This window comes from Rhinopithecus bieti, unplaced genomic scaffold (genome assembly GCF_001698545.2).
Source record: "Rhinopithecus bieti isolate Rb0 unplaced genomic scaffold, ASM169854v2 scaffold_19459, whole genome shotgun sequence".
NCBI lineage: Eukaryota > Metazoa > Chordata > Mammalia > Primates > Cercopithecidae > Rhinopithecus > Rhinopithecus bieti.
The window spans coordinates 1,853-22,733 of record NW_016809864.1 but is presented as its reverse complement, the minus strand read 5'-3'; the positions used below and the strand labels follow the sequence as shown (position 1 = coordinate 22,733).

The 20,881-nt window shown below is 42.9% G+C and overlaps 1 long non-coding RNA gene across 1 annotated transcript; it reads left to right on the top strand.

Annotated features, from left to right (window-relative positions):
• Nucleotides 1-2,329: 2,329 nt before the first annotated feature.
• LOC108541216 (uncharacterized) lies at nt 2,330-8,962 on the top strand. The gene is made up of 3 exons (XR_001888908.1): nt 2,330-2,365; nt 8,141-8,253; nt 8,789-8,962. It is a non-coding gene; the product is annotated as an uncharacterized LOC108541216 (long non-coding RNA).
• The last annotated feature ends 11,919 nt before the right edge of the window (nt 8,963-20,881 follow it).

Below are 20,881 nucleotides of genomic sequence, written 5' to 3'. Positions count from 1 at the left end.
GGATGCCAGTTGAGCCAGTTAAAGATGAATTATGTCATTTTGCATCATCCCGGGTTTAATGATCTCAGGACGCAAAGACCTGAAGGACAATTCCTGGTGAAAGAACAAGAGGGAGGAATCTTATTTTTAAATGCCCAGGGCTTTCATTTCAGTGAATCATGAGCCTGCTCCCTCTCTTCTTTCCTCCTTCCTTTTGTTTATCCCTCCTTCCTTCCCCACTTCCTCTTTCCCTCCCTTCCTTTCTTCCCTTCATTGATATTTATTATGCATCTTCTATGAGTCAAACACCACCCAAAGTTTGGGAAGTGATAGTGAGTGACAGCAGCCACTGTCCCTGCCCACATGGAGCTCCCAGTCTAACAGAGAAGAGCCAAACAATCACACTAATCAGCATATGATTGCAAAAGATGGTAAGGCTTCTGAAGGAAAGAACGCAGTTATGGGACAGAATAATAATAGTCTGATCCAGACTAGGAGATTGAGAGAGTCATCTATGATGAAACAAAGGCTGAGCAGGAGTTAACCAGGTGAAGAGGGTCAGGGCAGACCATGTTGGATGGCGCAAAAAGCCTGTGCAAAGGCCCTGGGGTGGATGGAACATGATAAGCTCAAGGAAGGAAAAGAAGAAAGTGTAAAGGGAAAACACAACAGTGTTCAATGTATACCCTGGTTCATAGTGCAGGTACACAGCTGTGCAAAAGATTTCTGCTCTAGTGAACATGCTGGAAAACACTCAGGGTGATGGTGATTATATAACAATGGCAATGATTGCCTCTTTGAATGCAAAATGGTGAATAAATAGCCCTGTCAACTTCTATCACCTGAAAATAATATGGAATTTCTATCCCTGCCCTTCGAACACAGCTAAGACATCCTATGGGTAAAGGAAAATTAATATACTGGAAGAAGTCAGCTGAATTGGGGTTTTTTGAACTGTGTCCACTTTCCAATGAGATATGGTAATGTAAACAAGATGTGCTACACAGCCAGGGCAAAAATTTCATTTGGCCCCAAACTTACTGAGTGCTGTCAAAATAAGCTCTCACCAGACAGAGCCTGGGGCACTAACTGTCATTGAGCATCTATTAGGGGCCAAGCACAGAATTCAGCCCTTGGTCCATTGCTTAGTGTAATTCTCACTATAAGCGATGATGAAGGTACTGTTTGTTACGACTCACTGTGCAGACAAGCCAATGAAGCCTGTCCGGCCACCCCCACTCCCGTTCACTCACCGCTTCATGACTGCAATTTACTTTCTTAAGTTATCACGTGGATTCTGTGTGCACTTGCTCTGTCTCTCTTCCACTTCAATGCATGCTGCTCAAGGGCAAAGCCATGTCTCTCGTCTCCACCCCTGCATAACCAGCGTGCTGTGCAGTGCAGTGCCAAGCAAGTAGAGGACAAGCAATAGGATTTCTCAACAAATTAAGTAACTTACCCAAGGTAAATTAGTCCACTGTGGCCTCATACCCATGCACTAAAGGCAAACAAAGCAAACAGAATCCTGGCATGGCAAGGGTATGGGATGCATTCTATTACTCAATCTCCTGGCATAGAATAAGTGTCCAGTACATGTCTATAGAAGCAGTGAAAGATGCATACACTTTAGAGTGGGGCTTGGTATTTCCCTTAGGGCTGCGTTCGTCAACATGGGCATCAAACCATCTGGGGTGCCTGTTAAAATGAAGATTTCCGGGCCCTTTCTATATATACTGAATGGAATCCCCTATTAAAAACTTCTTGAAGGAAGAGTTAAAAAGCTTATTGAGGCCGGGCGCGGTGGCTCACGCCTGTAATCTCAGCACTTTGGGAGGCCGAGACGGGCGGATCACGAGGTCAGGAGATCGAGACCATCCTGGCTACCACGGTGAAACCCCGTCTCTACTAAAAATAGAAAAAACCAGCCGGGCGCGGTGGCTGGCGCCTGTTAGTCCCAGCTACTCGGGAGGCTGAGGCAGGAAAATGGCGTGAACCCGGGAGGCGGAGCTTACAGTGAGCCGAGATCGCACCACTGCACTCCAGCCTGGGCGACCGAGAGAGACTCCGTGTCAAAAGAAAAAAAAAAGCTTGTTGAAGGCGCTCACAAATGATTCTGAGGAACATGAAATATAGATGTTGATATGGTTTGGCTTTTGTCCTCACCCAAATGTCATCTGGAATTGTCATCTCCATGTGTCAGGGGAGGGCCCCGTAGGAGGCGATTGGATCACGTGGGCGGACTTTCCCCCGACCGTTCTCGTGATAGCGAGTGAGTTCTCACGAGATCTGGTTGTTCGAAAGGGCGTAGCGTTGTCTCCTTCGCGCTCTCTCTCCTGCTCCGCCGTGATAAGACGTGCTTGCTTCTCCTTCGCCTTCTGTCATGATTGTAAGTTTCCTGAGGCCTCTGAGTCATAATTCCTGTTAAGCTTGTGGAACTGTAAGTCAAGTAAATCTCTTGTCTTCATGAATGACCTAGTCACAGGTAGTTCCGTATAGCAGTGTGAGAACGAACGAATACAGACATTTTCCCTAATCCTGTGCTTTTCCTCTTTCACTAGCCAGGACTAGGTTCTGTATTTAAATCAATGTACAGCAGACGGACTGCCCTGGTGGTGATGGGGGCGGAGTTTAATGAGGAACATCCTCTGGCTTTGTCCTTTTCATTGGAAACTTTAAAAGCTCAAGAAACTGCATCCAGTAAGGCAACAAAAGTGTCTTTAACTGTGGGCACTGCCCCGTCCATAGAGCCCTGGTCAGTCTCTGGAAGACGTTTCCGTTTTCGTATTTCAAGTTGAATGTTTGAGAGGCTCCAGGGTGGAGTAGAGAGTCATACCCAAGTCCAATCTCCACCTTCATCTTTTACCAGTTATGTGGTCGTGGCAGTCAGTTAACCTCCCAAAGCCTCAGTTTTTTCATCTGTAAAATGGAGATCACACCCAGCTCCAGGACAATGGGGAGCATGAGGTGAAATGATATCGAAGAGCACCCACAATAGCGACTGGACAGGCGGGTACTTCATAATTAGTGCTGTATCTTTTAAAAGCTACTAATCATTATTTGAGTACTTACCGTGTGTAAGACAGGCACTTTACTAAAGGTAGGTAATACACGGATACAATGTATAGTGAATATGATATAGCATGTGTAATAAATATAAAGTCATATTATGAAACATATGAATACAAATATATAATAAATTTAAATATATTTTATATAACAATAATATATATGTATATATATGTGTGTGTGTTTGTGTGTGTATATATATATATATATGAGAGAGAGACTAATACCTTCATGCAGCAAGTTTTACTATCTGTCTTTTGCGTATACTGAGGCCCCGAAAGGTTCTGCAATGTGAACCTCTTCCAAGGTCACAAGGCAAGCAGAAAACAGAGCAGGGTTACAGGCTTTCTTTCTCTCTGCATTCTGACCAAGGGATACACTGTTTTGTCCTTTGCTACCTCTTAAGGTAGAGTTCAGAGGAGAAAATGATAACTGATGCTCTGGGGTGTTGGTCCTGGTCTGGTTCAGCTTTAAAGTATTTGACTTGTTTACCAAAGAGAGTAACTCCTTATCTCCCAGTTTATTGTCTGTGCCTTGATCCCTGTGGCCCTAGCTGAGTGCTTCCTGGGTACAAATTTTTGGGGACACTGGTTCTCAAATCTTGCTACACAATAGAATCTTCTGAGGAACTTAAAAGAATACCTGTGCTTGGCCCAATCACGTCTGAGTCCTTGGAAGCGGGACCCAGGCGTCACAGGTTTTTAAGGCTGCCTGGGTGATTTCAGTGTGCATTGAGGATTAACACTGGTTTAGAGTTTTCTACCTTGACCTTCTGACACATCCCATCTCAGGTGTGACAGCATCACCTGCAGAAAGTTCCTTAGCCTTTTTTTTAAAAAAAATAGCAAATTGGAAATGAGTGCAAGGGGTGGCTAAGGAAGTCTTTGGGGTTATTGAAAGCATCGTTGCTCATCCCACGGATAGGAAGGAAGCATCAGTTTCCGAGAGTCTGAACCGAGAGAGGTTCAGACATTTCCCAAGGCCACAACTAGTAAATGACAGTGTCTGCCAGAAATTCACATCCTAGGAATTTCCATGACTGGTTCATTCTCTGCATTCAGGTTTTAGCTTCAAAGTCACCTCCAAAGAGGGAACTTCCCTGACCCTCCCCCCGACCCCAACAAAAGCAGCCTCCAGCCCCTCTGTCCCCCCTACAGCACTCACTGCCATCTATTAGGTCCTTGCATTCTTTTTGCATTTCTTTGTCAACTCGACCAGAAACATTATAAAAGCAGGGACCCCGTCGGACACGGTGGCTCACGCCTGTAATCCCAACAACTTTGGGAGGCCAAGGCGGGCAGACCACCTGAGGTTGGGAGTTCCAGACCAGCCTGACCAACATGGAGAAACCCCGTTTCTACTAAAAATACAAAATTAACTGGGTATGGTGGTGCGTGCCTGTAATCCCAGCTACTCGGGAGGCTGAGGCGAGAGAATCGCATGAACCCGGGAGGTGGAGGTTGCAGTGAGCCGGGACGGCACCATTGCACTCCAGCCTGGACAACAAGAGCAAAACCCCATCTCAAAAAAAAAAAAAGCAAGGACCCCACCTTAGTGACTGCTATATTCCCAGCATCATCCAAAACCATGCCTGGTACACAGTAGGTGTATACGAAGTGTCTGCTAAATTAATGATAAAATGAACATAAATATAAATTCAGACATTCTGATTCAAGTTCTTAGCCACTGCACAATACCTTATCTTTCCAGTGGTTATTATTAGGGTCTTGTCACTTTGGGCTTTGATTCTTAGTTAATTGCCTTCCAAGATAAAATGGAGCCAAACACCTGCAGGGAAAGTTGAGGAGGGGGAATCTGCCTTCCCCGGTGTGGGGTCCACTGTGCACATGACTGATTTCCCTCTTCTAGATCTAACACATAATTCACACGGATGGAGACACATTGTTTATAGATTGTCCCCCCCCCTTTTTTTTGCTTCAGAATGAGGAAAAAAACCCAAAACTTGATCATAAACTCCCAGACAGAAAACCATGGCGACCATCTCCTGGGTCTAATAAAAGTTGGATGATTCAGTGTCTCAAATAACTGTATCCAAATTGAGCCTGATCACATTCCTTTTTAAAAGGCCATGTTTCAGTTACATCATTTTATAGAAATAATTGTTCTGAGGACACTCACAGCGTCATTTCACACAGGTGAAATATTCCTGGAGGTAGTCGGGAATTCCAGTCCTGTTTTCTCAGGCATGCTTGATGCCTAGCATGTGAATTGTGGAGCAACATATTTCAGTACCTGATAGGTTACCACTGAGGTTAGGGAGCATTGTGAAAAACCACAAGTGATACCCAGCCAAGTGTTTTTCAGCCTCCATAGGTTTCCCCTCCACAACCTGGGATGCCTGAATCTCCAGCAATGATTAAAAAAATAAAAATAAAAAGACTATTGTCTTTAGAGTCAGACATTGTGGACTCTGAATCTTGGCTTTACCTCTTTCCAGCTGGGTGACCTTGGAGAAGTTGCTAAGCCTCTCTGATCACTGAGTATTAGTTTAGTAGAAAAAAGTGTCCTTTCAGTCCTGCCAGAAGGAGAGGCTGGAATCAGATGGCTTAGATGTCACTTCCGGGGCCCATATGTTATCAGAAAAAGCTCAAATTCTGCAAATCTAAGAATAACCAGTGAGTCTCATTGTGTGGGTTTACTAACAAAAGTTTTACTCTCCTTCATTTCCCTTCTGGGGTTCTTATACAAAGATGTAATATATTTTCTACTGGAGGTTAGTTAGAAATATCGTTATGTGAAGAAAAAAAGAAAAATTACCTGTAATGCCATCAGCCACTGCTAATATGCTGGGGACATTTCCTAGCTGATATTTTTCTACACAGACATACTAAGGTAAAATACTATTTTAAAATCTGGACTTGATTTTCTTTTAGCGTCTTAAATAATACATTGGAGAGGCAATTGTTGTAGAAGGTGAGGCTGGGGAAATTGGTGTGGTTCAGAGAGAGATGGAGGTGGGGGGAGAGAGGAGGAAAGTCACTCCTTGGGTAGAAGAATGAGAGAAATGAGTACAGAGCCCTGGGAAGGAGGGATAAAGAGATGAAAAGGAGGGGAGTGAGGAGTTGCCAAGTTCATGTGAGGCCATGGCCAGTGGAAATTTTCTTGGGAGATTATTAATACATTGGGAAAAAAGGATGCGTGTTACTTAAAGTCATTTTTAAGTCGTTTTAAGTTGTCTTTGTATTCATTCAATTTTATTAAATTCATAAGTGCTTTGTATCTTTGTGTGCGTGTGTGTGTGTGTGATGTGTGTGTGTGACTTTGTATGTGAGAAGGGCCTGAATTTCCCACTGCTGCAGTGTAAGCTGAAACAGGGGCAGCCTGAGAAAATCATGATCCTGAAGTCAGTGGTGACTTTGAAATCATAGCTACTTCCTTTCCGCCTGTCCCCTAGCTAATAACCTGAAAACTTGGGAAGGGCTCTAGACTTCCATGGAACGTGAAAGTGCTCACCCAAGCTCATCTTACCTTGACTTCAAGGATGTGTAGGTGCGTGTGTGGGGTGTGTGTGTGTGTGTGTGTGTGTGTGTGTGTGTGTGAGTAGGATGCTGTCGGCTGCTCAGGCATACAGCGAGAGCAGGTAGCAATTTCCTTATGCCATGCCCCCATTCTTACCACTAGATTCTGCATTCACTAATATGCATGGAAATTTTATTTAGTAGTTGGGGAAGAAAGAAGGAATTCTGATTTGCATTTCTCTGATGGCCAGTGTTGATGAGCATTTTTTCATGTGTCTGTTGGTTGCATAAATGTCTTCTTTTGAGAAGTGTCTGTTCATATCCTTTGCCCACTTTTAATGGGGTTGTTTGATTTTTTCTTGTAAATCTGTTTAAGTTCTTTGTAGATTCTGGATATTAGCCCTTTGTCAGATAGGTAGACTGTAAAAATTTTCTCCCATTCTGTAGGTTGTCTGTTCACTCTGATGGTAGTTTCTTTTGCTGTGCAGAAGCTCTTTAGCTTAATTATACCCCATTTGTCAGTTTTGGCTTTTGTTGCCATTGCTTTTGGTGTTTTAGTCATGAAGTCCTTGCCCATGCCTATGTCCTGAGTGGTATTGCCTAGATTTTCTTCTAGGGTTTTTATGGTTTTAACAAATCAAAACCACAATGAGATGCCATCTCACACCAGTTAGAATGGCAATATTAAAAAGTCTGGAAACAATAGGTTCTGGAGAGGATGTGGAGAAATAGAACACTTTTACACTGTTGGTGGAACTGTAAACTAGTTCAAACCCATTGTGTGAAGACAGTGTGGCAATTCCTCCAAAAAGGATGCTAGAACTAGAAATACGCATTTGACCCCCAGCCATCCCATTAGCTGGGTATCATACCAAAAGGATTATAAATCATGCCTGCTGTAAAGACACATGTAAACGTGTGTTTATTGCAAAGCACCCATTCACAATAGTAAGACTTTGAACAAACCCAAAATGTCCATCAAAAATGTAGACTGGATTAAGAAAAATGTGGCAACATATACAGCCATGGAATAGCTATGCGCCATCAAAAAGGAAGAGTTCATGTCCTTTGTAGGGACATTGGATGAAGCTGGAAACCCTCATTCTGAACAGACTATCGCGAGGACAGAAAACCAAACATTGGCATGTTCTTAACCACAGGTGGGAATTGAAAACGAAGAGAAGCACTTAGACGCCAGGGTGAGGAACCAATCCACACAGCACAAGGCCTGTTGTGGGGTCAGGGGAGTGGGGAGGGATAGGCATTAGGAGAATATACCTAATGTAAATGACAAGTTAGGGGTGGGGAGCAACAACCCAACAATGGCGCATGTATACATATGTAAAAAAACCTGCATGTTTGTTGTGCACATGTACCCTAGTACTTAAAGTATAACAATAATAATAAAAAGAAAGAAGGAGTTCTAATTGTGGATGATCAGGAAAGAATGATAGAGCTATGAATGAATTTTTGTATTAGGTAGGACTGCTGGATTCAACTGATGGAAATCCAACTTAAACTTGCACAGGGGGTGAGAGAGAGCAAGAGAGAAAGAAAGAGAATGAGGCACTGTATTGGCTCATTTACCTAAGTAATCCAGTAATATTTGGTTTCAGACACAGATGGATAGATTCACGTACTCAGTGTGGACAAAAGATAGAATGTGTGATAGGAGTGATTCCCAAAGAAAAGCTGGAGTCCTGGAACTCAATAAAAGACTTCCATCTAGGTAAGCAGAAACCACAGCATCTCTTTATGCCCTAGATCTTAAGATCCAGTTTGGTTCTTTTGTTAAGTAGTCATCCTCCTCCTTCTCTTTCTCTTTGTCCTCCTCTTCTCCTTCTTCCTATTCCTTTTACTCCTCCTCTTCTCCCTCCTCTTTCTCCTCCTCCTTCTCTTCTTCCTCCATATCCTCCTCCTCTTCCTTCTCCTTCTCCTGTTCTCCCTTCTTTTTCTCTTCCTCTTCTCTTCCTCTTCCTCCTTATCCTCCTTTTCCTCCTCCTCCTCTTCCTCTTTCTCCATCTTTTCCTCCTTCTCTTCTCCCTTCTCCTCCTTCTCTTCTCCCTTCTCCTCCTTCTCTTCTTCCTTCTCCTCCTCTTCCGTCTCCTTCACTTCCTCCTTCTCCTCCTTCCTCCTCCTCCTTCTCTTCCTCTTTCTCCTTCTCCTCCTCCTCTTCCACCTCCTCGTCTTCCTCTTTCTCCTCCTCCCTTTGCTCCTCCTCCTCCTCCAAACCTAAGCCTCTTTCCTGATTCCCTTTCACACAGATGCAAAGAGAAAGAACTCTCAATCAGCAGCAACAGGGAGTGTATGTTCAGTTCCACACCCTATCAGCCATCACCCTGTCTCCCTGCGGACTGACTCTGAGTGTGACCAAGAAGTACATCTCTCACAAGAATGGGACTTCAACCTCTTAGAATTGGAGAAAGAGGATGAGAGGGAATATGAGATTCACATTGTATGGGGAGGTACTCCTCTCCTTAGTCAGAAGAAAATACCTGGAAAGGAAGGAATGATAAATTGATGCTTTGCTGTTTGCTTGGAGGCTGCTGATGTCTCTACTCTGGAAGCTCTGGCTGTGGCTAATTGAACCCAGGGAAGAAGAAAAGGAGGAGGAGGAAGAGAGAATAGGATATTTTGCAGACTCTGAGTGATTCAGAGGCAGAAAAAGTTAGTAGCTTTCTCTCTGTGCTTTCTACCAGTGAGGCAAAGATGATCCTAGTCCCGGGGGTCTGGTAAAGGGAAAGTTGTTACCCTTGTTGGTCTGATGTGGCATTCTAGAGCTTGAACTCTGGGCTCAGCCATCTTGGATTAGAATTCCAGAGCCTTGGGCCTCTTTGAGCCTCAGTTTCCTTATCTGTAGCATGTGTATACTACATTGATTTTTAAAATGTCCCCAAGTATTTATCACTTCCTATATCCACACCTTTCCAATGTGACCGTGAAGCTTCTCTAATCAAGAGGCAGATTCTGGGTCTCACCCCTTGAATGTGGGCTGGCCTTATGATTTGCTTTATGTAGTCAATAACATGGAGCAGGGTTAACAGCATGTGCCTGTTCTGAGCTAAGGTCTCAAGAAGTCTTATGTGCTTCTACTGTTGTTCTTAGACAAATCCAGGATAGCTTGCTGAATGATGAGTGACTTGGGACTCATCATCACCACCGCCCACCATCGAGCCAGCAACCAGCCACCACCAGGCATGTGAGTGAGGCATCCTATGTCAGCCAGCCTTGGCCAACCAGCCAGTTGACCACAGATGCGTGTCCGTGTCCAGTAGGGATCAGTCAGGTCTGTCCCACATGAGCAGAATTGCTCAGTCAAGCTGCAGACGTGGGAACCAAATGAACACTTACTGTCTGAAGCAATGGACTGACTGTGTGGTGTGTGTGTATTCTTTCTTTTTATTATTATTATTATTTTTTTTTTTTGAGAGAGAGAGACTCACTCTGTCCCCCAGGCTAGAATGCAGTGGAATGATTTTGGCTAGAATGATTTTGGCTCACTGCAACCTCTGCCTCCTGGGTTCAAGCAATTCTGCCTCAGCCTCCCGTGTAGCTGGGACTATAGGCGCCCACCACCACACCTGGCTAGTTTTTGTATTTTTAGTAGAGACAGGGTTTCACCATATTGACCAGGCTGGTCTCGAACTCCTGATCTTATGATCCACCCGCCTCAGCCTCCCAAAGTGCTGGGATTACAGGCATGAGCCATTGTGCATGGCTGTAGATTCTTACAGTGGCATGTACTATATGCCAGGCATAGTCCTAAACATTTTTCACCTATCAGATTATTTAATTTTTAAAACAACCATGGGAAATAAGAGTTACTATTATCAATTTTTTTGGAAAAGGAATTTGAGTCTAGAGAACTCAAGGCTATCCGGTTAATAAGTGGCAGAACTAGGATTTAAACTGGGCAGGCTGGATTTAGAGATAATTTTTGTTACACTGGTGGTTTTTCCCAACTGTAAATTGCAAGTTTTGAAATTGCAGATATAATATAATCTGATTTTTATTTTAAAGCACATATGCAATCTCTATGTATATATGTATGTACGGAAATGAACAAAAAATTTAGGTCTGGAAGGGTGGGCTGTGACATTTTCACAGTACAGATAGTCATGCCGAGCAGAGGGGCTATGTCAGCTTTTACGTCCTTCTTTCTACCTTTTAAAATTGCTGGCTTATTTTTATAGAGAGTATGTGTTATTTTTATAATCAGAAAAAAAGCAAATAAGGCGATTTCCACTTTGGGAAGAGAAAAAGCAAAGCAGGAGGCAACCATGAGCCTTGTCTAGAAATGATCTCCAATGCTGAGGAGCCCACTTTACACCCACGGGTGTCCTGCTGGGATTGTTCTGGGTTCTCATTTTTTACTGCCTATAGAGTCACATATTTTACATCCCCAGCTTCACCTGGGCCCAAAGCCCCTCAGAGAAATAATACTCCTTATGCTATTGCCCATTTACATAGAGCTTTAATCTGATCACATCTGACCTTCTGTATTAGTCCGCTTGGGCTGCCATAACAAAATGTCATCAACTGAGTAGCATATAAACAATGGAAATTTATTTTGTCACTGCTCTGAAAGCTGGCAAGTCCAAGATCAAGGTCCAGCAGGATTTGGCTTCTGGGCATCTCTGTTCCTGGTTTGCACACAGCTGCTTTATCCTCACATGGCCTTTGGGGAGGGAGAGGAGAGAAAGAGAGGGAGAGAAAGCTCTGTGTTGTCTCTTCTTATAAAGACACTAACCCTATCAGATCAGGGCCCCACTTATACGGCCTCATTTAACCTTAATTACTTCCTACTGTCCTGTGTCCAAGTATAGCCACACTGGAGGCTAGGGCCTCAACCTACACATTTTGGAGAAACACAGTTCAGTCCGTAGTCCCATCCCATTGACACATGAGGAGACTGAGAGTTCATCACTTATCTCTAGTCACTGCAGCTGGAAGCTCACTTTTCTGGAAACTGTAGCTGAAGCCTTTAAGCTCCTTGTAAATTTTTAAGTATGTTTTGATGGAAACTTTTTATAAAACATTTTTTTGACACTGCCCTGTCTTATAAAGATGGGATAAAGCCAGATATGATAAAACTTGTTGGGTGATCAGTTATCTTTTATTGGAGAGCAGTATGATGAGGCTGAACTACCTTAAGCTTTGGGGACAGACCCGGGTTCAATTCTGGTCACTCATTTACTATGTGGCCTTGGGAAAGTTACTTGTCTTCTCTGACTTTAGTTTCCTTTTCTGTGAAATGGAACACACAGGTCAGTGCCTCCCTAGGATTATTGAGAGGATTAAATGGGGCTACAGATGTGACCATGGCAGAGATAATAATAGCATATGACACACAAAAATGCCCTAAACACTAGTTCTTTTCCTGCTTATATTTAAGAGTTTAGATTTATGATTGATCACTTAGGACAAGAACTGGCTAACTCCCAAATTCTTCCATCTGTCCATCCATGCATGTAGACATGCATCCATGCATCCATCCATCTACACATTTATGCATATGGAAGCTCAAGAGGCAGAACAGTTGGAGAGGAAGTTTGTAATCTGGGGTCATTCTGACCTTGCTTTAAGGCCTGACACTGAAAATCGGGTGTGTAGCTTGGGCCAGTTTCTCAGCCTCACTACAACTGGTTCATCTTATAAACAAGAACATTAGTCTCCACCTGAAAGGAGTGTTATGAGGATTTAAAAAGCTAAAGTCATACTTCTCAAATTCAGTCATTCACATAACAGTTCGTGATTTTTGCATGTTTCCTCTGTCATTATTACTTACTGTCTTTCTTATTTTTTCATTTCAAAATTAAACTTCATATACTACTATAAAAGGAAAATTGTTACCACTTTTTATAGTAGCAGATGTCATAGGTAGAAGATATTCCCCATCAAAATAACAGTAAAAATAAAGCAATGCCGTTAAAAATTTAGCTAAGAAATGTTACCTGCTGAAAGGCTGTAAATTTGAGGTGTGTTGCTTTTATGTTTCAGAAAAAGTCAGTGATGAAAGAAGATGAGTAAATGGTGAACTAACTTAGTATTAAAGAGAATGAGTGAGTGGATGAGGCCCTTAGGTTGTGAGTTTCCGACCGTTGTCTAAATGAATGGTCTTCCTTGGGTAAATTGTGAACAGATGGGTAAGTGGTGAACTTACAACAGCTGATGGCTCTCTTGCTATATTGCACGTGCCAGGGGAGACATGAAGAAGACAAAAGATGTCAGAGCACCTCTAGATCCCAAACTCAAATATGCAAAACACCTATAGAAAAACAAAATGTAGTTAAGTATTGGTGTAGGGTAAAGGGTGGCCTGAAACAGCAGTGTGCTAGTGCTCACGGACATGGATGGTGCTGGTGGAGAGAGTCCTCATTAAGCTCTTTCCTCCTCCTCACATGCTATAGAGGCAGTTACCCATCCTGGTTGCTATTGCAGGGCAAAGAAGCAGGAATACCTTCTGGAAGCTGTAGGGTATCTTCAGGGTAGAACTGTCCATGAGGGGACATGGCCAGTTGTAATGAGTGTGAGTGGATTGGCTAGCACCTCAGCATGTTAGCATCACCCAACACAGGTTCACCCCTGTGGGCTAGTCATCTGGACTGGTAACCTACAGAGAGCAGCTACCGTCACCTCATCCAAAAATAGTTCCTATGGTGGGGATCTTGAGAAACAAGTAAAGCTTACAAGGAAACTATAATCATAACTTCTAGTCAAACTCCAAAATAAAAACTCAGTGGATGGGTTGATCACTGTGATGGCTAAAAATAAAAGTAAAGATACCCAGAATATTGGCTCAAAAAGGTTTCTCTGACATCATCAGGGGATGATAAATAAACAGAATGATAGTCACCAGGTTAAGAGCTTTCGAAGCTAGATGTAGTAGAAGTCTTGGAAGGAAATAAAATGGAAATGTAAAGGAGGATTATTTGAAAAAGGAATAACAGAGAAGAAAGAATTGATGGATGCATGCATGGCTACATGCATGGGTGTATAGGTGGATTCATGGATTTATGGATGCATGGCTACATGCATGTATGTGTAGATGATTCATGGATTCGGTGATGCATTGCCACATGCATGGATGAATAGATAGATGCATGGCTACATGCATGGGTGTATAGATGGATTCATGGATTTATGAATGCATGGCTACATGCATGTATGCATAGATGATTCATGGAGTCATTGATGCATTGCCACATGCATGGATGAATAGGTAGATGCATGGCTACATGCATGGATGTGTGGGTGGATGCATGGATTCTTGGAAGCATGCCCACATGAATGGATGCATAGATGGATGAATGCATGGATTCATGGAAGCATGAATAGATGCATTGATGAATAATGGGTGGAAATTATGCAAAATATGAGTGATGACTTCTAGTATAGCCTAGCTATTTAGGAAGGAAAGGAGACACTTACTATGGAGAGGCAAGGGCTCTCTGCAAGAGGAGAGGCTTCTGGTTCTTCTGAATGCAACAGAGGAGAAACGTTTTAAGGTATGGATAGTAGGGGTCTGAGAAATGGGGGAAAAACAACCCTAAGGGACAAGTAAGTGGCTTAGAGAACAAAGTGAAACATTTTATTTTGGGCCTCACATCTGAAAACTGAGGCTTGATATTCCAACTGGGCTTAGCCAATCAATCAAGAAACACAGTCAATATTTCAAACTGGCACCCACCAACCCACACACTTTTATTTTCCCGCACAATGTCCTTCCCCTTTGCTAAGGCAATGGGACATCTATCTTTACACATGCTAGTGAGGGTGGGAGTCATGTTTGACGTGACTCACATCAGTCCCAAGAATGGAAGTCTGCATTCTTTCCAGTCTCAGTGAGCCAGCGTCTTAAAAAGTAGGTGTGTATTTAGGGTTTTCAAAAGAGATAATAAGCAATTGCTAATAATTATTTGAAGCGATTAGAGTTGGACCCAGCACAATTAGTGCTAATGTTGAGTCTTGATAATACCAGAAAGATAATTTAAGCTTGGTGCAAGGATGGCTGCCAAGGCTTGCTCAACAATTGAACTGAATTTTCAAACATACAGATATAATTTTTTCAAGTGGTACAAATTCAAATGAATTGACTTACAACAAAATGATGGTCTCTTGTACATTTCCTAGAACATGCAGAATGGAGAAGCAGATGTTCTCAGGAGGGAACAAGTTTGTAAGAGCCTGCCCTTGTTCCTCAGGAGTGGGATGGGGTGCTGACATGTAACACCAGTTTGGAGCAGAACCATGGAAGACTCTGAGTCATGACATCTGTATTAGTTTCCTGAGGCTCCTGTAATAAATCACAGCAAATATAATGACCTAAAACAATGGAAATTTATTTTCCAATAGTCCTGGAAAACCAGAAATCCAAAATCAAGTTGTCACCAGGGTTGATTCCTTCTGGAGGATTCAAAGAATCTGTTTCACGCATCTCTCCTGGCTTCTGCTGCCTGCTGTCAATTCTTGGTGTTCCTTGTTTGTAGCTGCATCATTTCAATCCCTGCCTCCATCTTCATATCATCTTCTCCTCTGTGTGTCTTGTCTGTTTTTCTTTTCCTGTAATAAGACACGTGCGATTGGATTTGGAGTCTAATCCAGAATGAGCTCATCCTGAGATCCTCTGCAAAGACCCTTTTCCAAATAAGGTCACATTCACAGGTTCTGAGTCAACATATATCATGGTGGGAACATCACTCAGCTCACTACAAATTCTAGGACAGTAAGTTCCCACCTCTGATGCCATTTCTTACCCATCACTTTTTAACTCCAGGCACCAGGCCTCCTGCCTGTTCCTCAAACACACCAAGTTCATCTTGAATCAGGAAGGCTGCTCCCATGTCCTGGAAAGTTTTGCTGCCATCTAAGTCTCAGTTGCAGTGTCCTTGCCCCAAAGCAAACTTCCTAGATTACTCTCTATATATTGGCATCTCAGCTTCAGTTTATCTCCATCACATTATTCTGTTTTATTTTATCCATGGCATTTATCACCATCTGAAATTATTTCAGATATCTGTTCATTTTTTGGTGTCTTTTTGACAATATATAAAGCTCCATGAGCTCAAGGCTCTCCCTGTCCTAATGACCAAAATAATAAGATCCCCAATGACCTGAGCAATTTCTTCCCCATTGTAGATGTTCAATATTCAATGAAGAGTTGTTAAATAAGTGATTGACTATAAAGTGCCATCTAGGGCATCACAAAGTCAGGTTCATAACTTGAGAAATTGCTTGACCTTCCAAAATGAGAAGTTTTCAGAATCAAGCCACAAGATATAGGACAAGGAAAGTTCTCCTGACAACAGGGAAAACATGATATAGAAGAGGTATAAAGGCCATAGTCTCCAGAGTCAGACAGCCCAGGATAGCATCCATTCCTGCTCAGAAATAATCAGTGTGACCTTCTGCAAGTTCCTTTGACTGCTTGAACCTTAATTTCCTTATCTATAAAATCGACTGTATCAGTTGCCTATCTAACAACTAGCCATGTCTTCCTGCTTTCTAGAGGAATCTCAATTTTGATCAACCTCTTCTGAGAGGCCGTGTAATTTAAGATCCTCAGTTCTAGTTATGAAGACATAAGAATCTTGACTAACTTATCCATTTGTGGGCCTCCAATAGAACTTTGGAAAACATACCAATGGCCAGGCCCCACTTCCGAATGTCTGGATTCAACTGGTTTGTGATGGGCGGCGTCAGGCACTACCGTGGTTTATAAGCCTCACCTTGTAATTCTATTGTGCTGTCAGGATTGAGAACCATTGATCTAATCCAGTAATGAAAACTCTATTTTTTTGGTCAAATGATTGATACCATGATTTGAGCATGTGACATAAACCTGACTAATAAGCCAGGAGGCTAAGTAAGCTGGAAATATTCTTGGAAAGTTTTTCTTCCAGATAGAAAACAGGCATAGACAGAGACGCTGTTGCCACCCCAAGGAGGGCACTTTCCTTGTAGACTATGGACCAGACCTTCCTTGGGTGACTGCAGAGAGACTACACTGCATATATCACTTCTTCTGCAACTTTCTATCCACGTCTTACTGGAAGTCCTACAGAAGAAGTCTGGCCAGTATTTTATCATCCAAGGATATGGCATCATCTGGACAATACAATTTTTAAAATTTACTGTAATTAGTTATTTGTCATGTTACTGCTTGCCATATATATGATTGCTATGTTACTTGTATTTCTGTGTAGGTAATAGAAAAACAGTGAATTTAAAAAAAGCAAAAGCTTTTGTTATCTCACATAATATGATGTTCAAAGACAGGATGGTTCCAGGTCAGGGCTGAAAACTTAAGAAGCACGATGATAAGGGTGTTATCTTTCTCTATTTCTGATCTACCATCCTCATACAGGGTTCCTTCTTAACCCATGGCCTCAAGGTTGCTGCTTGAGGTCCAGGCATCACACAGAGGCCGTGACACTCAGGGTCAGAGAAGAGAAGAGAATGCAAATGTCTTATGTTCTTTTTCTCAATGGAAAAGAGCTTTCTCAGAGTCCACTCCCAGCTGACTTAGCTCCAGGGCCCATTGGCCAGATTTATGTGCACGCTTAAGTTATCACATCAATCACTTTAACAAAAGAAATGGAATTTCCGTGAGGGGCTTAGGCCAGTGATTGTCAACCAACTAGGTCAGTTAACAATCATTTGCTACACAATGCTCCAGGGTACTGGAGGTACCATGGTGAACACAAACAGACATGACTCCTGCCCTCACTAGCATATGTAAAGATAGATGTCCCATTGCCTGGCAAAGGGGAAGTAAAACAAACTACTGCATTCATTCATTCCAATATTTATTGAGATCTTACTTGTACTGGATATGGCCTGAGTTCTCAGGGTACATCAATGAACAAAAAGACTCCTGCCCTGGTGCAGTTTACATTCTAGTGGGAGGAGGCAGATAATATGTAATAAGCATAGTAAGTAAATTATGTAGTATTTACATGAAAGGCAGTAAGTGAAATGAAGAAGAAAAAGCAGAGTGGGGAGAGGGGGATTGGAAGGTCTGGGGTGGGTGTGCTGGGGACTGACAGTGGGTGTCAGTTTTAAGTTGGGTAGTCATGGAAGACCTTGCCAAGAAGACAACAGAACAAAGACAGGAAGAACGTGAGGGAGTGAACTATGGGAATATTTGCAGGGAGAACATTCTGGGTAGAGGGAACAGGCAGGGAAAGACCCAGAGACTGCAGCATGCTGGGGTGACTGAGGAACCGCAAGAAGGCCAGACTGAGCAAGGGGGTAGAGGCAAGAGAATGAGGTTAGACAGGAGATGGTCAGGGGTATGGGCCATGTAAGGCCCTGGCTATTGGGAATAAGTATGTGTTTATGGGTATGACTTTTTTCCTTAGTCATTAATTGTTTGGTTTCATGTCAATTACCTAACCCTCTATCTGTAGTTTCTACATCCTTCAGTGATTGGGGAAGAACCTTGGCTTTCTCATCTTAAGTCTTCCCTGCTTCTGTATTATTTCTGGGTAGGAAAAATGTGTCTAAGGAGGAACATGCAGTTGACATATGTGTGCCAAGGTAAGCCTGAGCTGTTGGACAATGGTTCTTCAATAAACAAAGACTCCTAGACCCAGAGAAAAGACCCCTGGACCCAGAGGCCACAGTGTCCTGGGTGCAAATCCCAGCCTGGGCTGCTTTACCCACTATGTGGCCTGGTGGCATCCCCAGGCTGCAGCTTCCACTCTGTAACATGGATAAGGGGCTTTCCTGGCCCTAGTTCTCTTTATCCCTGTACAGTCTCTCATGTCTGAGAAGTCAGAACCCAGCAAACTGCAGTCAGTGGTCTTTGGCACTTTCAATTTTTCTCTTCAAGCTGCTCTGAGGTGCAGAGGAAACCAGTCATTAAAGAGAATTATGTCTCAGGCAGTCTGAGCATGTGCTAATTTACTAGTTAGAAGCTGGAAAACAGTTCCAGCCAGATGGAGGTGCCCTGCCCCTGTTATCGGCCACCAAACTGTTCACATTTTTATTTCTCAGAGGGAGACTGTGCTGTAAGATACCAGAAGGAAAATAAGGGTTCTTTGCTACCCTGCCTCAAACTCTTAAATATTATGCTTAAAACAGACTCACAAACAAAAACCCTCCCAGATAAGCACTCTTAATATATCTGTGAAATTATGTTCCAAATAGGAGATGTGCTTACAATTTGCAAGATTAGAACATCTCACATTAAGTAAAAGGTATAAATCTGAATCCCAAGCCCCAGTTCTCACTAGTTTTTCGTTTTTAAAGGAAAAGCATCTTTGATATCTTCTTAAAGCAACAGCACCCTGCCAGCACCTGCTGGGGTGCTGAATTGTCAGGATTCCAAACAACAGTGGCCAGAGACCCCCCTCATCCTGACACTTCTCATTGCATATGAATCCCATTGAATAGACTCAAGCAAATTTGATCAATCGTAGATAACATGAGTACATACTTATAATATACCAGGCATTGTTCTAAGCATATTAATGATCATCACTGAAACTTACATAGCATTTGTCATGTGTCAGATGCTTCAAGTGCTTGGTATATAAATACATGTACTGCATTCTATAGTAGCCTTATGAGGGTCCATGAACATCTACATTTTGTGTTTGAGGAAACTGAGGCTCAGAGAAGCTGAGTAAATTTCTTGACACCCTTCAGATAGTGAGTGGCAGATTTGGGTTTCAAACCAAGACAGTCAGGCTCCAAGCTTCAAGGACAATATTGCTTATACAGTTTGGCTCTGTGTCCCCACGCAAATCTCATGTCAAATTGTAATCCTCAATGTTGGAGAAGGGTGGGGAGTGATTGAATCATGGGGGTGGACTTCCCCTTGCTTTTCTTGTGATAGTGAGTTCTCACGAGATCTAGTTGTCTAAAAGTGTGTAGCACGTTCCCCTTTGCTCTCTCTCCTGCTCCACCATGTGAAGATGGGTCTGCTTCCCCTTCACCTTTCACCACGATTGTAAGTTTCCTGAGGCCTCTCCAGCCATGTTAACTGTAAGTCAGTTAAACCTCTTGTCTTCATAAATTACCCAGTTTCAGATAGTTTCTTATAGCAATGCAAGAATAGAGTAATACAATTACATAGGTTGAAGCCATCTCCCATGCAACTACAGCTTTTGCTTTGTGGCTGGGAAGAGAACTTACCTTTACCAAGTTCTTAACAGTTATCAGGGACTATACTAGAGATGGATATATACTGTGTTTTTATTTGAATCTCAGAAAAGCTGTATAAATAAAGCAAATATTTGCATGAGAAACCCGAGGTTCATAGCTTAGGTAACATTCCTGGAGCCCCACAGCCACTCAGGGGTAGGGCTAGAATTTGAACCAAGGTCTTGGGGAACCCAAAAGTTCACTAAATAGGGTTTCTTTCTAATAGAGTTGTTCTAATACTCCAGAGATCCTTTGAGGACATTTCTTATACGTGGTCTCAAGTGTTCATACAAATATTTATTGGACACAAACTCCATGCCAAGCACTGAGATAAATGCTAGCATTTCAGTGTGGACCAAAACAGACACAGCCCCTGCCGTGTGGAGTCCAGCGCAAGGACTGTTGTTAAACATAGGGTGAATTATTTCATTTTAAATTGCCAAATGTGCTATTAAGAAAAACAAGAGGCCAGGCACGGTGGCTCAAGCCTGTAATCCCAGCACTTTGGGAGGCCGAGACAGGCGGATCACGAGGTCAGATCAAGATCATCCTGGCTAACATGGTGAAACCCCATCTCTACTAAAAAAATACAAAAAAACTAGCTGGGCAAGGTGGTGGGCGCCTGTGGTCCCAGCTACTTGGGAGGCTGAGGCAGAAGAATGGCGTAAACCCGGGAGGTGGAGCTTGCAGTGAGCCGAGATCCGGCCACTGCACTCCAGCCTGGGCAACAGAGCGAGACTCCGTCTAAAAAAAAAAAAAAAGAAAAACAAGAGGGAGGCTCTAATTTGGCTGGGGGGTAGGGGGGGTAGGGGCAGGAATACTTGCTTTAAGCGTGCAATATACACTGAGCCTTGAAGGATGAGGCAGCATTTGCAGAGGAAGAGTGAAGTAGAAGTGCATTCTAGGCAGAGATAGCAGCATGTGCAAAGGCCGTGAGGCAGAAACAAACTTGGTGCTTTGAGGAACGGAATAGTTAGTAGAGCTGTATTAGTACCGATAGGGCCTAGGTCACAGGTTAATATTAGAGAGGTGTTGGCAGGGCAAGGTGGCTCATACCTATAATCCCAGCACTTTGAGAGACTAAAGCAGGTGCATTGCTTGAACCCAAGAGTTTGAGACCAGCCTGGGCAACATAGTGAGATCGTTTCTTTACAAAAAATACACAAATTAGCTGGCCATGGTGATGTGTGCCTGTAGTCCCAGCT